This window comes from Silurus aristotelis (genome assembly GCF_946808225.1).
Source record: "Silurus aristotelis genome assembly, chromosome: 18".
In the NCBI taxonomy this organism is placed as follows: Eukaryota; Metazoa; Chordata; class Actinopteri; order Siluriformes; family Siluridae; genus Silurus; species Silurus aristotelis.
The window spans coordinates 17,941,310-17,954,190 of NC_139591.1; the positions used below are offsets into that span (position 1 = coordinate 17,941,310).

The 12,881-nt window shown below is 38.8% G+C and overlaps 1 protein-coding gene across 5 annotated transcripts in view; it reads left to right on the top strand.

Annotated features, from left to right (window-relative positions):
- Nucleotides 1-6,512: 6,512 nt before the first annotated feature.
- Nucleotides 6,513-12,881, top strand: part of gramd1ba (GRAM domain containing 1Ba) — an 82,021-nt gene continuing 75,652 nt past the window's right edge. For 3 of the 5 annotated variants that reach the window (XM_083568500.1, XM_083568504.1, XM_083568507.1), the window contains exon 1: nt 6,513-6,925. The gene's annotated coding sequence lies outside the window, so the exon portion shown is untranslated. The remainder of the gene's footprint in view (nt 6,926-12,881) is intronic. The other 2 variants (XM_083568506.1, XM_083568505.1) reach the window with 2 other exon arrangements.

Here is a 12,881-nt window from a genome sequence, read left to right on the forward strand (position 1 = left end):
TGGATGATGTGGAGCTGGTGAAGCAGGATGTAGATAGGATTAGTAAGGAGAAAGTGAGAGCAGCGATTAAGAGGATGAAGGGTGGAAAGTCGATTGGACCAGATGACATACCTGTAGAAGCGTGGAGATGTTTAGGAGAGATGGCAGTGGAGTTTTTAACCAGATTGTTTAACAGGATTTTGGAAGGTGAAAATATGCCTGAGGAATGGAGAAGAAGTGTGCTGGTACCGATCTTTAAGCATAAGGGAGATGTGCAGACCTGCAGTAACTACAGGGGAACTAAGTTGATCAGTCACACCATGAAGTTATGGGAAAGAGTAGTGCAAGCCAGGCTTTGAGGATGTTAATGAAGAAGTATAGAGAAGGACAGAAGGAATTGCATTGTCTATTTGTGGATTTAGAGAAAGCGTACGACAGGGTGCCAAGAGAGGAGTTGTGGTATTGTATGAGGAAGTCAGGTGTGTCAGAGAAGTATGTAAGGGTGGTGCAAGACATGTATGAGGACAGTGTGACGGCAGTGAAGTGTGCAGTAGGTACGACAGACTGGTTAAGGGTGAAGGTTGGACTGCATCAAGGATCAGCCCTGAGCCCTTTCCTGTTCGCAGTGGTGATGGACAGGTTGAAGGACAAGGTCAGACAGGAGTCTCCCTGGACTATGATGTTTGCGGATGATATTGTGATTTGTGGTGAGAGTAGGGAGCAGGTCGAGAAGAGCCTGGAGAGGTGGAGATATGCGCTGGAGAGAAGAGGAATGAAAGTCAGTAGGAGTAAGACAGAGTACATGTGTGTGAATGAGAGGGAGGGCATTGGAGTGGTGCGGTTGAAGGGAGAAGAGATGGAGAAGGTGGAGGTGGAGGAGTTTAGGTACCTGGAGTCAACGGTGCAAAGTAATGGAGAGTGTGTTAGAGAAGTAAAGAAAAGAGTGCAGGCAGGGTGGAGTGGGTGAAGAAGAGTGGCAGGAGTGATTTGTGATAGTAGGGTATCTGCAAGAATGAAAGGGAAAGTTTATAGGACTGTGGTGAGACCTGCGATGTTGTATTGATTAGTGACAGTGGCATTGAGTAAAAGACAGGAGGTGGAGCTGGAGGTAGCAGAGCTGAAGATGTTGAGGTTTTTGTTGGGAGTGATGAGGATGGACAGGATTAGAAATGAGTTTATTAGAGAGACAGTGCATGTAGGACGTTTTGGAGACAAGGTGAGGGAGGTGAGATTGAGATGGTTTGGACATGTGCAGAGGAATGACATGGGGTATATCAGTAGGAGAATGCTGAGGATGGAGCCACCAGGAAGGAGGAAAAGAGGAAGGCCAAGGAGGAGGTTTATGGATGTGGTGAGGGAAGACATGCAGGTAGTTGGTTTGAAAGAGGCAGATGTAGAGGACAGAGCAGTATGGAGACTGATGATCTGCTGTGCGACCCCTAATGGGAGCAGCTGAAAGAAGAAGAAGTACCAGGATGTCAGTAAGGCTGGTAATTGTTTAAATATGATGTCTGTCTGTCTGTCTGTCTGTCTGTCTGTCTGTCTGTCTGTCTGTCTGTCTGTCTGTCTGTCTGTCTGTATTTTCATTTGCATTCTGAGCTGGAGTTCTACCTCGGTGGAACATTTCAGCCCATTAGAGAAGTTTGATAATTATTTGACCAAAAAAAAAAATGCAGCCGTTAGTGTGAACTGATGTGATGTGAAATCTCTGTGGAGGAATTTGACAGGAGTCTCGCTTGGCTGAGCGAACAGGGGAAGCTTTAAAGTGTAGCTACCCTTCTGAAATTTCTGTGTGTGTGTGTGTGTGTGTGTGTGTGTTTGTGTGTGTTATCCATAACAGTTATGTTGCTATATTTAGCTCACTGTTTATCCTCTCAGGGCTCGATGGTGAAAACCGGGTGAACTGAATCACAAACATGTTTGGCTGCTGAAATGGATTAAGTCCATGTTCTTATACACCGCTGGGGATAAATAAGAAGTTTAAAAAATATCTAAAAATGCTAAAAATAAAGTTCAGTCTCTACTGAGAAATCCTGAGGCATCCTCAGGGACGGCAGCTCTCCATGCAGCATAACACACAAAAGATTTTTTCACAGTGGATCTAGTGTAATACACTATATGAATAAAAGTATGTGGACACCTGAGCATTATATTTTTATGTGCTTTTCGAACATCCTATTCCACAATTAGTCCCAATTTGCGGTTATAATTTCCTCCACTCTTCTGGGACGAAGTTCCACTTTATTTTGAAGTGTGCTTGTGAAGATTTGTGGTCATTCAGCTACAAGGGTGTTAGAAAAAGTCAGGTACTGATGTAGTGGGTACTGATCATGTGAGGAGGCCTGGGGTGCAGTTTAAATTCATTCTTAAGTTGATCAATGGAGTTAAGGTCAGAGCTCTATTGAAGCCACTCAAGATCTTCCACTCCAACCCATGTAAAGCATATCTCCCAGCACCCTACATCAGTACCTGATTTTACTAACTGTGTCTGAATGAGCACAAATCTCCACAAGCACACTCCAAAATCTAGTGGAACATCTTCCCAGAAGGTTATTATAAAAGTAAATAGGGACTAAATGTGGACTGGGCTGTTCAAAAAGCACATGTGAATCTTATAGTCAGGTGTCCACAAACCTTTGTCAATATAGTGTATGTGTATTTCCATAACTGAGGTTGATCTAATTTGCATCTCGATGCAAAGCTAACGATATGATACATGAAAGATACTCATGTATACTCAAAAATTGTAGGGTTACCCAACCAATGGCCCAACAACGGAATCCACTGGTGTGGGTGAAGGTTTGCTGCGTGTTAGTCTTTCCTGCGCTGCTGTAAAAAATTTTTTTAAACGGATTGCACTTTGTAGCATAAATCCAATTTTTAACCTAAAATCTGACTCCAATTTATAATAAAGATTTAACTTAAATATATCTCATTCAAGATGATCACCTTACTGGTTGTATTTTTTCTTTAATTTGAATAGATTATTCTAAACAATGCATCATTTCAATTACTCATTCATTATGGACCCTTCTAAGTCATCTTTCCATGAAATGTTTGCTTCTAGAGCTGAGTGTGTGTAGCAGGAGAGCTTGTGTCCATCGACAGTGCCGTCTTTATAGCGTAATGAGCTGCCATTCTTGGATGGTGGGCGTGAATTCTGATTTGAAAGCTAGAGAAAGATTTGATATCGATGTGCAGCCCACAGGTCCAAAAAGTGCCAGGCATGACAAAATTCCCTCAGCCACAGTTCACAGGTATTTTGATTAGCTTTACACGCAAAAACTCACAAATGTTGAGCTCAGTAGCTCCTACTTTTATACCAAAGACTGTAGAAGGAACATTTACTTATAATCTTATACTCCAGTGCTCATGTTAGTTCTCATTCTCCAGTGTTCTGTATTGTTGAAAGATTTATGATCAAACTCTTGATGTCACCCAAATGAGGAAGGGAACCCTTTTGAGTCTGGTTCATCTCAAGGTTTCTTCATTACATCTAAGGGAGTTTTTCCTTGCCACAGTCGCCATGGCTACTCATCAGGGATAAATGCACACTGTTCACCTTGACTGTTGATTTCTGTAAAGCTGCTTTGAGACAATGTCTGTTGTGAAAAGCGCTATAGAAATAAACTTGAAAAACAACAAACAAATTTAGTCTGCAGGCTAGACTTCTTTTCAGAGCAAATGGCATCTATATTGGAGAAAGTGATTTCGCCATGCTAACATTTCATTAAAGAAATAGAAATAAAATGTAGTTCTTCAAGTTTTTTAGATCAGCAAAAACTAAATTTAGCTTTATTTCTTTCTTCATTGTTTGGTTGTTGATGGATGTGTTTCTCTCGAATCATGCGCTTTTGAGTCAAGAACACGAAATGACTTTGCTCTTTTGCTCTCAGGCTCATGTACGTGTTTAGCATGCACATGAGGATCGTTATGCCTCTGTCATAGGGGGCAGGGGTGGCATCTGTTCGAATGAGAATGCGACTCTCCAAAGAGCAGCAAGAGCACAATATTGGATTACGCATACAATTATAAAACAGAAATATGAATTTAGTGTATAATTGATGTTCATTCTGTGTAAATGAGGTTTAAAATAATCAGCCAAGAAACATGGAACTAAGGTTTGGGCTGTTCACATAATAAGTGCCATTTGTATCCCAAAATCAGCATGATTACAAATTTAATATTGATTTTATATAACAGATCAAGTTAATACTGAGACTTACAATTTTTCTGTTTTCGCACTATTTTGCCAACAAAAACAATTCCAAACAAAGCCACTGCACTATTTTTTTTCATCTTTGAGCAACATGATGGTGTTTAGTTCATGAAAGATTCACCTGCTTAAATGAGTCGGTTCAATTGCAATGACTCACTTATTAACAGTGACTTACTGGCGCTTTTAATTTCACATTTGAAGTATCTTCAATTTTTTTTTTATTCAACATTTTATGTTTAAAATATCAAAACATTATTTATGCATTTTGTAGCGGGAGGTTAAAGCATTACATGTCCCTCTGAGCTGCATTTAACAGTGTGTAAATACTTCTAAAGGCCACTTACCCACTGCAACTTTCCTCCTTTGTGTTTCTGAAATGTCACATTTTTCAAATTGACTGATAAAATGTAAGAATTTGACTCAAAAGATGATGCACACTTTTAGAAAAAAGTTACTTTATAAAGGTAAAAAATGCCTATAAAAGGTAAAAAAAAAAAATCAATTTAAATACAAATAAATTTAAAATATCATCTAATTATTTCTAACAATAAAATCTAAAAAAAAAAATTTAGTTTTCATTTTTGGTCAATATCAAATGAAACACTGTATGTTTCAAATGGGAATTTACTATTTCAACCAATGCATGTTGGGTGCATTCATTTCTGAATCCTCTGTGTAGAGCCAATCTTTCTATTTTTGGTTATAGAGAAGAACATTTTTTTTATGGTTAATTATATTGATATATAATTGAATTGTTAATTGGTTGTAAATTAAATTAAATTAGATTTTGTCCACATATTTCAATACACAGTTTGTTCAGTTTAATGAATTCGCTAGTTTTTTTTTTCTATAGGAACATTCATTGATATTTTGAGAGCAACTCTATGATTGTAAAGCAATTTATAATTTTTTTTTTTATAATATTCCCAAAAAAATCCTATATACACTGTAGAACATCAAGAAAATGTTCACTTCTGTGTCTCTAGTCTCAGTCTCGTACATGTTTTTGCAGGCTTAAGGGTTAAGATAAAGGAATCCTAAAACAAAAATAGACAGTTCGATCCCTCGAGCTGCCACTGCATTTTAATAACACACTGTGCAAATCTCTTCGGAGCTAACGCTAACGTTATACACACAGTTAATAGCTATTATTATTCACACTCCAGTGCAGTTACCCTCAGCAGTGCAGTATGCTAATGGCTCTGCATCATGCAAGAGAATCTAATGAATGGCCAATGTACTATACAGAGTTGTGTGCGAAAAACAAAAAAAAACAACAAATAAAAGCAATCCTGCAGGTAAAACTCGGAAATTGTGCAAATACAAAACACATCTGCAAAATGTTAGAAAACTAGAATAGTTTTAAAAGAGCAGGGAAAATGGAGTCGAATGTTTTGGCACCCTATCGAGTACGAGTAACTTGGCAATATAATTGAGACGATCCCAAAACTGCTCACAGGAAATCATTCATACATCATTTATTATTGTATAGAAATATTACATAAATAGAGATTTTTTTTTTTTCATTTTTATACCCATATACAATTTCCTTATTTTGGAATGGAATGAGCAAATGTTTGCACACATTTTATGAGTAGTAGAGCTAAATTGAAGCCCATCTGATGCTTCATCTTTAACTGGAACTGGACTAGTGTTTTGTGTTGTTATTTGTGTATGGTACAACAGCAGTCGATTTTATATTCTGCTCTACAATCTAAAAAGCTGAGAGCTCAAACTAACGTCCAGGCAAATCCCTACATATCTGCAACATTCGTCTCCATCCCTGCCAAATCATCATCCCAAACAGCCTGACAGTTGAAATCGTGTCCAGCCGAACGCCAGCGTATGTCTGATCGAAACTGCAGCATATGTCCAATTTAAAGCGTGCAGCTTCAGAGGATCTTGTCAGCAGGTTTTTGAGTGAACACGGCACCCAGATATATTTGGCTCTACATTTGTCTAGTGATGCAAGAAAGACAAGTTCAAGCTCCCTTTTGGTTTTGGTGCCTGAGAGACGGATACAGCCAGGAAAGATGGAGAAAGACAGAATGGGGAAAGATGAAGTGAGATGAAGATAGGTTAAAAATAATGGCATGAGAGGGAAAGACGGAGAGAGAGAGAGAGAGAGAGAGAGGGGAGGGTAAGTAGACTTGAGGCAAATTGAGAGTGTGGGCGAGAGAGAAAGAAAGAGAGAGCGAGCGAGAGCGAGAGCGAGAGAATAGGTCTGTATAGGAGGGAGGGGTATATGGTGAAGGACAACAAGAGAGGCTGAAAGAGAGAGAGAGAGAGAGAGAGAGAGAGAGAGAGAGAGAGAGAGAGAGCGAGAGAGTGTGTGAGAGAGAGAGAGAGAGAGACGAATAGATGTGACATGTGAAGAAGAAGCAAAAGAGGAAGAAAGACCCTAGACTAAAGAGGAGTGTGTAGGAGAGGGAAAAAAGGAGATGATGCAGAAGCAGTGCTGTAGATGTTTTTTTCCGATCCCGGGCGAGCACAGATCTCACCGTCACTGATTAACCTGAGGTCAGAAAGAGACGCTGGGACGGATAAGAGAAAGAAAGAGAGGGGACGAAGAAAGAGTGAGCGACTGAACTGAGAGAGCGCGAGTCTCAGCACAGAGGTAACGGACGAGAGCATGGTGTTTGTCGGGATTAGAGGAGGAACAGGCTCAGTGGTGCGGATGCTGATTCACACACACCAAGGACAATGTTGGTAAAGTTCCTGCTTTCTGTGTGTTTGTGTTTGTGTGTGTGTGTGTGTGTGTGTGTGTGTGTGTGTGTGTGTGTGTGTGTGTGTGTATGTGTGGTTTTTCTATAATACTAAGACTTTATAATCAATGATAAAAGACAAATTTGGCCAGAAATGGAATGTACACCCAAAGTGCACTTTGTTCACTTGGACTAAAGCATTAAATCTAGTGTTGCTAACAAGTACTCAAAAAATGATCATCTTCATGCCCATGCTCATCTCCCAAAGTATGTACATAAACAAAATCATAAGTCTTAAATAGAACATGAACTCTAATGATATCCTCTTCATATTAAAGAACACAATCGGATGTTTGTACACCATGCTAAACTGTAGACTGTTCACCCCTCATACTTGTTAGCCACAATAGCATTCATTTTCTACACTTTTGGCTAATCAGTCCCAGCCAGGCTAATTTCCATTTTCTTTGGCCAAACTAGATTTAAAACTCAGTGCTACAGCTCATCAATTGCTTTGGAGTCCAGACGGTTAGAAAATTGTACATTGGATATATCAATTGTACTATGTTCTGTTAAACCAAGGCATGTGTACCTATTTTGGATGTGGACGGTGTGCATTGCAAGTGTGTTATGTAAGGGGTAAAGAGACACGCCTACTGTATACCTGGGGTGAGCTGGAAAACACAAGTCGATTTCTGGTAAAAATAAAAATGGCCTATGTTTCCTGGTAGAAAGAAAAGTGTTTGCTAGTAGAAAAAAATAAAAACCTGTGCTTCCTGGTAGAAAGACCTGTGATTCCTGGTAAAAAAAAAAAAAAAAAAAAAAGACCAGTGTTTTCTGATAAAAAAAAAAAAAAAAAAAAAAAAAAAAAAAAAAAAAAAAAAAAAAAAAAGACCTGTGTTTCCTGGTAAAAAAAAAAGAATTTTTTATTTTTTCCTGGTGGAAAGACCTGTGTTTCCTGCAAAAAAAAAAAAAAGACCAGTGTGGTTGCTGGTTAAAAAAAGACCAGTGTTTCCTGGAGAAAGGCCTGTGTTTCCTGGTAGAAAGACCAGTGTTTCCTGGTAGAAAGACCTGTGTTTCCTGGTAGAAAGACCAGTGTTTCCTGGAGAAAGGCCTGTGTTTCCTGGTAGAAAGACCAGTGTTTCCTGGTAGAAAGACCTGTGTTTCCTGGTAGAAAGGCCTGTGTTTCCCGGTAATAAAAAAAATTCCAGTGTTTCCTGGTAAAAATGAAAAAGACCAGTGTGTTTGCTGGTTAAAAAATAACCAGTGTTTCCTGGTAGAAAGTGCTGTGTTTCCTGCTAAAAAAGAAAGACCAGTGTGTTTGCTGGTTAAAAAAAGAGACCAGTGTTTCCTGGTTAAAAAACCCCAAAAAAACCTGTGTTTCCTGGTAGAAGGTCTCTGTTTCTTAGTGTAAATATGACCCGTGTTTTCTGTTAAAATTACCAGTGTTTTCTGAAAAAAAGACCTGTGTTTAGAAGTTTAAAAAGACCTGTGTTTCCTAGTAGAAATACCTTTGTTTTCTGGTAAAAAAAAAAAGAAAAAAAAAAGACCAGTGTGTTTCCTGATAAAAATAAATTACCCATCTGTATTTTAGAGGTGAGCAGAAACCAGAGAACCTACAGTAGAGGACGCTTATGTAGAATTTCGGAGAACTGGGAAGCCTGCACAAGCAATACAATGATCTCAGGATCAAACCTGGGAGGTTCTGTATGCTCTTTGCAACATGATGATAAACAGAAACACAGTTACACATGAAGTTCATAAGCTAGCAAAAACAATTTATACGCATAAATGGATGGGAGAGGTTGAATAAATTGGTGTCAGATCTTAATTTTCTAAAGACTTTATTGGCTTCTATTTGATATCTATATAATATCTGCTTTCTAATATCTTGATTGACTATAAACAGAGTTACACAGTGGTGAGGGTTGCTGCCTTGTAGCTCTGTGGTCCCTGGTTTGATCCTAAACACAGTTTGCTGTTGGTTTCTATGTACTTCCAGTGTTTCTGGGAACTTCCTCCAGGTTCTATGGTTTTGCCACACTTATTAATACATATTTTATGTGGTTGAAAAATACAAAAATATCTGTTTGCGATTGGTCTAGCATCCTATTACCGGTGTATTGCAGCCCGTAAATACTTTGTTCCCAGTGCTGTCAGGATAAGCTTTGGGTCCACCACAGGTCAAGCTCAAAATTAAGGCAATCAATACAAATTCCAAAATCTTAGATGGGAATGTTTTGAGGAATAGTATTACTAGGTAGCTACTAGTAATAGTCACTAGGTTTGCAAAGGAGCGGAAACTTTCCGGAAACTTTACATGGAAGCTTCATCTGGGGAATATTGGAAACATTCTAAGATAGAACCTTACCAGGAATTTATGAGAAGTACAGTAAGCCCTCGCCTTTTGCGAGCATTGCGTTCCTGACCACGCCTCCCCCCGACCCCCCTCCGCGATAGGCGAAAAATCCACGAAGTGGCAACCTGTGTATATAGTACAGTATACCTGTATATATTAAGGCTTTATAAACCGTCCCGACACTCTTATAAACCTTTCCTCTGCTCTAAAACACTTCCAATATTCTTAAACCTACGCAATTTTAACACAAAATATTCTATATGGTTACTCACCAGTGAAGATACAACTTCAATGATGAATATGATGATGAATTAAGTGTGCAGTACTAATGATGATGAAGGTGATGATAATAAAATAAATGTGCTGCATACCCAAGAAAAGCATTACAGCTCTTCCGAAGGCTTAATTTTTGAGGCTAGAAAATGCTTATTTTACCGCAAAAATTATTAAAATCATTTAACGATATCACCTATATACTGTACAAAATCCCGCAATAAAGTAAAAATTCCGCAAAACAAAATTACGGTGACAGTGAGATCGTAAAAGCTGAACCGCGATGTGGCGAGGGATTACTGTAATTAGAAATTTAGGGAAATGTATATAAACTGTCATATACAAACAAATATAAACATTTTGTCTGGTCATAAGCTGATATAGACGCAACCTCCCGTATTATCTCACTTAAATGTCTGCTCAGTCACTGCATTTGTTTTTACAACGGTATAGTTTAGTTGCAAAATAGTTTAAACAAAACACAAGAAAGTTTTGAAATTAAATCTATGTAATATTTATGTAATTTACGTGAATACTCACCAAGACAGACATTTTTTAGTATGGAGGAATGCACATATAGTCATATAGTCCTACAGTAAGTGTGCTGTGTGCATGTGATTGATGAATGTGCAGCAAATTAAATCTGGTTGTTTTAACCAAGATTATCCTACAATTATTTTTTTCCAACTACATTCAAGTTCCCTGTTATAGGCTAACCTGCAATTTTCTAGATTCTCGGTTTATTTCCATTAATTCCTTTTAATTTCCATATATTCTTGTTGATTCCCATATTTTCCCATTCATTCCAATGGAAAGTTTCCAGTCTTGGAAATTCTTGGAATTTTGCAACCCTTACTGTCATACTGGAACAGGTTTGGGTCTCCTAGTTTAAGAAAAGGAAAAAAAAATATTATTCTTCCTCATCCATCCAAGACATTCTGTGCAAACTGTGTTGTAACAGTTTGTGAAAGAACAGCATACAGCTGTAACTTCTAATATGTCCATATATTAAATGAGGTTTGCACCTGTGCAGAAAATCATAACTGTCTTACTTGCATCATTTGTTCTGAAATGAAAATAACGTCTTAAGACTCTCTAGCTGCGTGTAAACCCCTGAAAGAGCTTTAATGGCGTTTCTCCATCTGGTGTGCGATGTGAGGCCGATGTCGCTCCCCTTTTTGTCTCGCACATTAATTGGTCTCACGCAGAGAGCGATTTTCAGCATGTTTAATTGCCTCCATGAGCCTGTGTTCTCAGGTCCCTGTCCATGTCGATCAGTATTTCTTCGTGAGACGATATTTAAATCATGATAACTTTTTTTTTAAAGAGAATGTATGTCATCATCCTGATTAGTTTCTTTGACCCAGTTTTCAATTAATCTCCTTCTTCCATGTTACTATCCCTCTTCAGGGTGACCTCATTATTGCTTCGGAATTTTCGTTTGGGTTAAATAGACGAGCACAATACTTTTTTAAAGAAGTGATGCTTTTACTTGCCACCTAGTATCAGACAAGAAGTAAGAAGACTTTTTTTTATTGGATTAAAGGATTTAATGAGGAACAAGTACTGCAAGGTTGCAGGTCCCCTGGTGGTCTAGTGGTTAAGATGCAGCGCTCCCACCGCTGCGACCCGGGTTCGATTCCCGGTCAGGGAACCATCCCCAGCCACTCTTAGTGCCGGTCCCAAGCCCGGATAAATTGGGGAGGGTTGCGTTAGGAAGGGCATCCAGCGTAAAAACATGTGCCAAATCAAACGTGCGGAGGATCCGCTGTGGCGACCCCTAACGGGAGAAGCCGAAAGAAAGTTTAAGTACTGCAAGGTTGCATGATTGTAAAACTGTTTAAACACTACACAAAACAAAACAAAACACTACATGTGCAGTGGCATGCCATGTATTTCACACCTAGACCTTCAGTGTTGTTCTACCTGACTTCAATTGACCTCTTAATACCATCATTATGATGCCACGGCTATAGAAATGATATACTTTTATAGAGAAACGCAGTATAACAGATTGCTGCATTACTAACAGGTATCTAATGCAGTGAGAATTACCGTATTTTCTGGACTATAAGCCGCTACTTTTTTCCCCATGCTTTGAACCCCACGGCTTAAACAATAAAGCGGCTAATTTATGGATTTTTCCTGGGTTTTTCCCGGTTTCACAAGCTTCAAGTAAAAAAACTGAGCCTCGTAACATTAGACCAATGAAATTGCCAAACGGGTTCAGGTGAACCAATGAAACTCTTTATATTAAAATCGCCCTCCCACTGAATCTGGCCGCACCACATCATAAATATGGATGAGGTTCCTCTGACGTTTGACCTGCCGCTCACTCGGACTGTCTACAGGAAATGCGAATCATTCGTCACGCTGAAAACAACCAAACATGAAAAAACGCACTTTACCTGTGTTCTGAGCTGCACGGCATCGGGAGAAAAGCTTCACCGATGGTGATTTTTAAACGCATGACGATGCCAAAAGAAAAACTCCCGACAGAAATTGTTATGAAAGGAAGGAGGAAGACAGTGAACAATGACTTTCTTGGTAGGCTATTATTTAGATACAAGCCGTGTACCAGGCACTGTCTTTCATTAAAACTGTGTAAGTTCATTAGCTTTAGCGGCTTATAGACAGGTGTGGCTTATTTATGTTCAAAATAAAAATCTTTGTCAAATTCAGTGGGTGCGGTTTATATTTGGGGATTACAAAAGAATGCAAATTTTGTGTTTTTGTGCAAATTCTACAGGAAAGAATACGAAAAGTATAAATGGTTCATGAAAAAGCTTAACAACTGTTTTGACTGACCTTTCCTGATAAAGATTTTTGAAAACGTCCTTTTTGAAAATGGTCTTTTATGTATATCTTCAACCAAATTGTTTTCTTCTCTTTTGCCAGTCATTGAGGAATAAAAAAAACAAAACAGCTATTACGTCTTTACTTTGTGCATTTTGCTACAGATGCAGTTTGTGAGCACTGACTAGAGAACTGTTTGACAATCCAATCAAAAAAATTTTAAATGCTAATGTTATTGTATGCCTGCTAGGTGGCCCCCAGTGCAGTCACCTCGAAATCTGATTGGTTAATGTAGCAGTTAAATTGTTATATGTACTTTACACTATAGGCGTTTGCATTGTTGATTCTAAACACCTCGAGGCAGATTTATTTGACTCTGGCAACACGTGATGGCAGAAATTTGATTGGATAGAAACTTGTACTACTAGAAGCCGGCAGGGCTGTTTTCTAGCCATTTTAGCACCCTAGGCAAGATCTATATTGTCACCCCGCCCATCCCCAATGGCTCCGCCCTTAAACCACAATGCTCCGCCCCCACACCATACAAAAT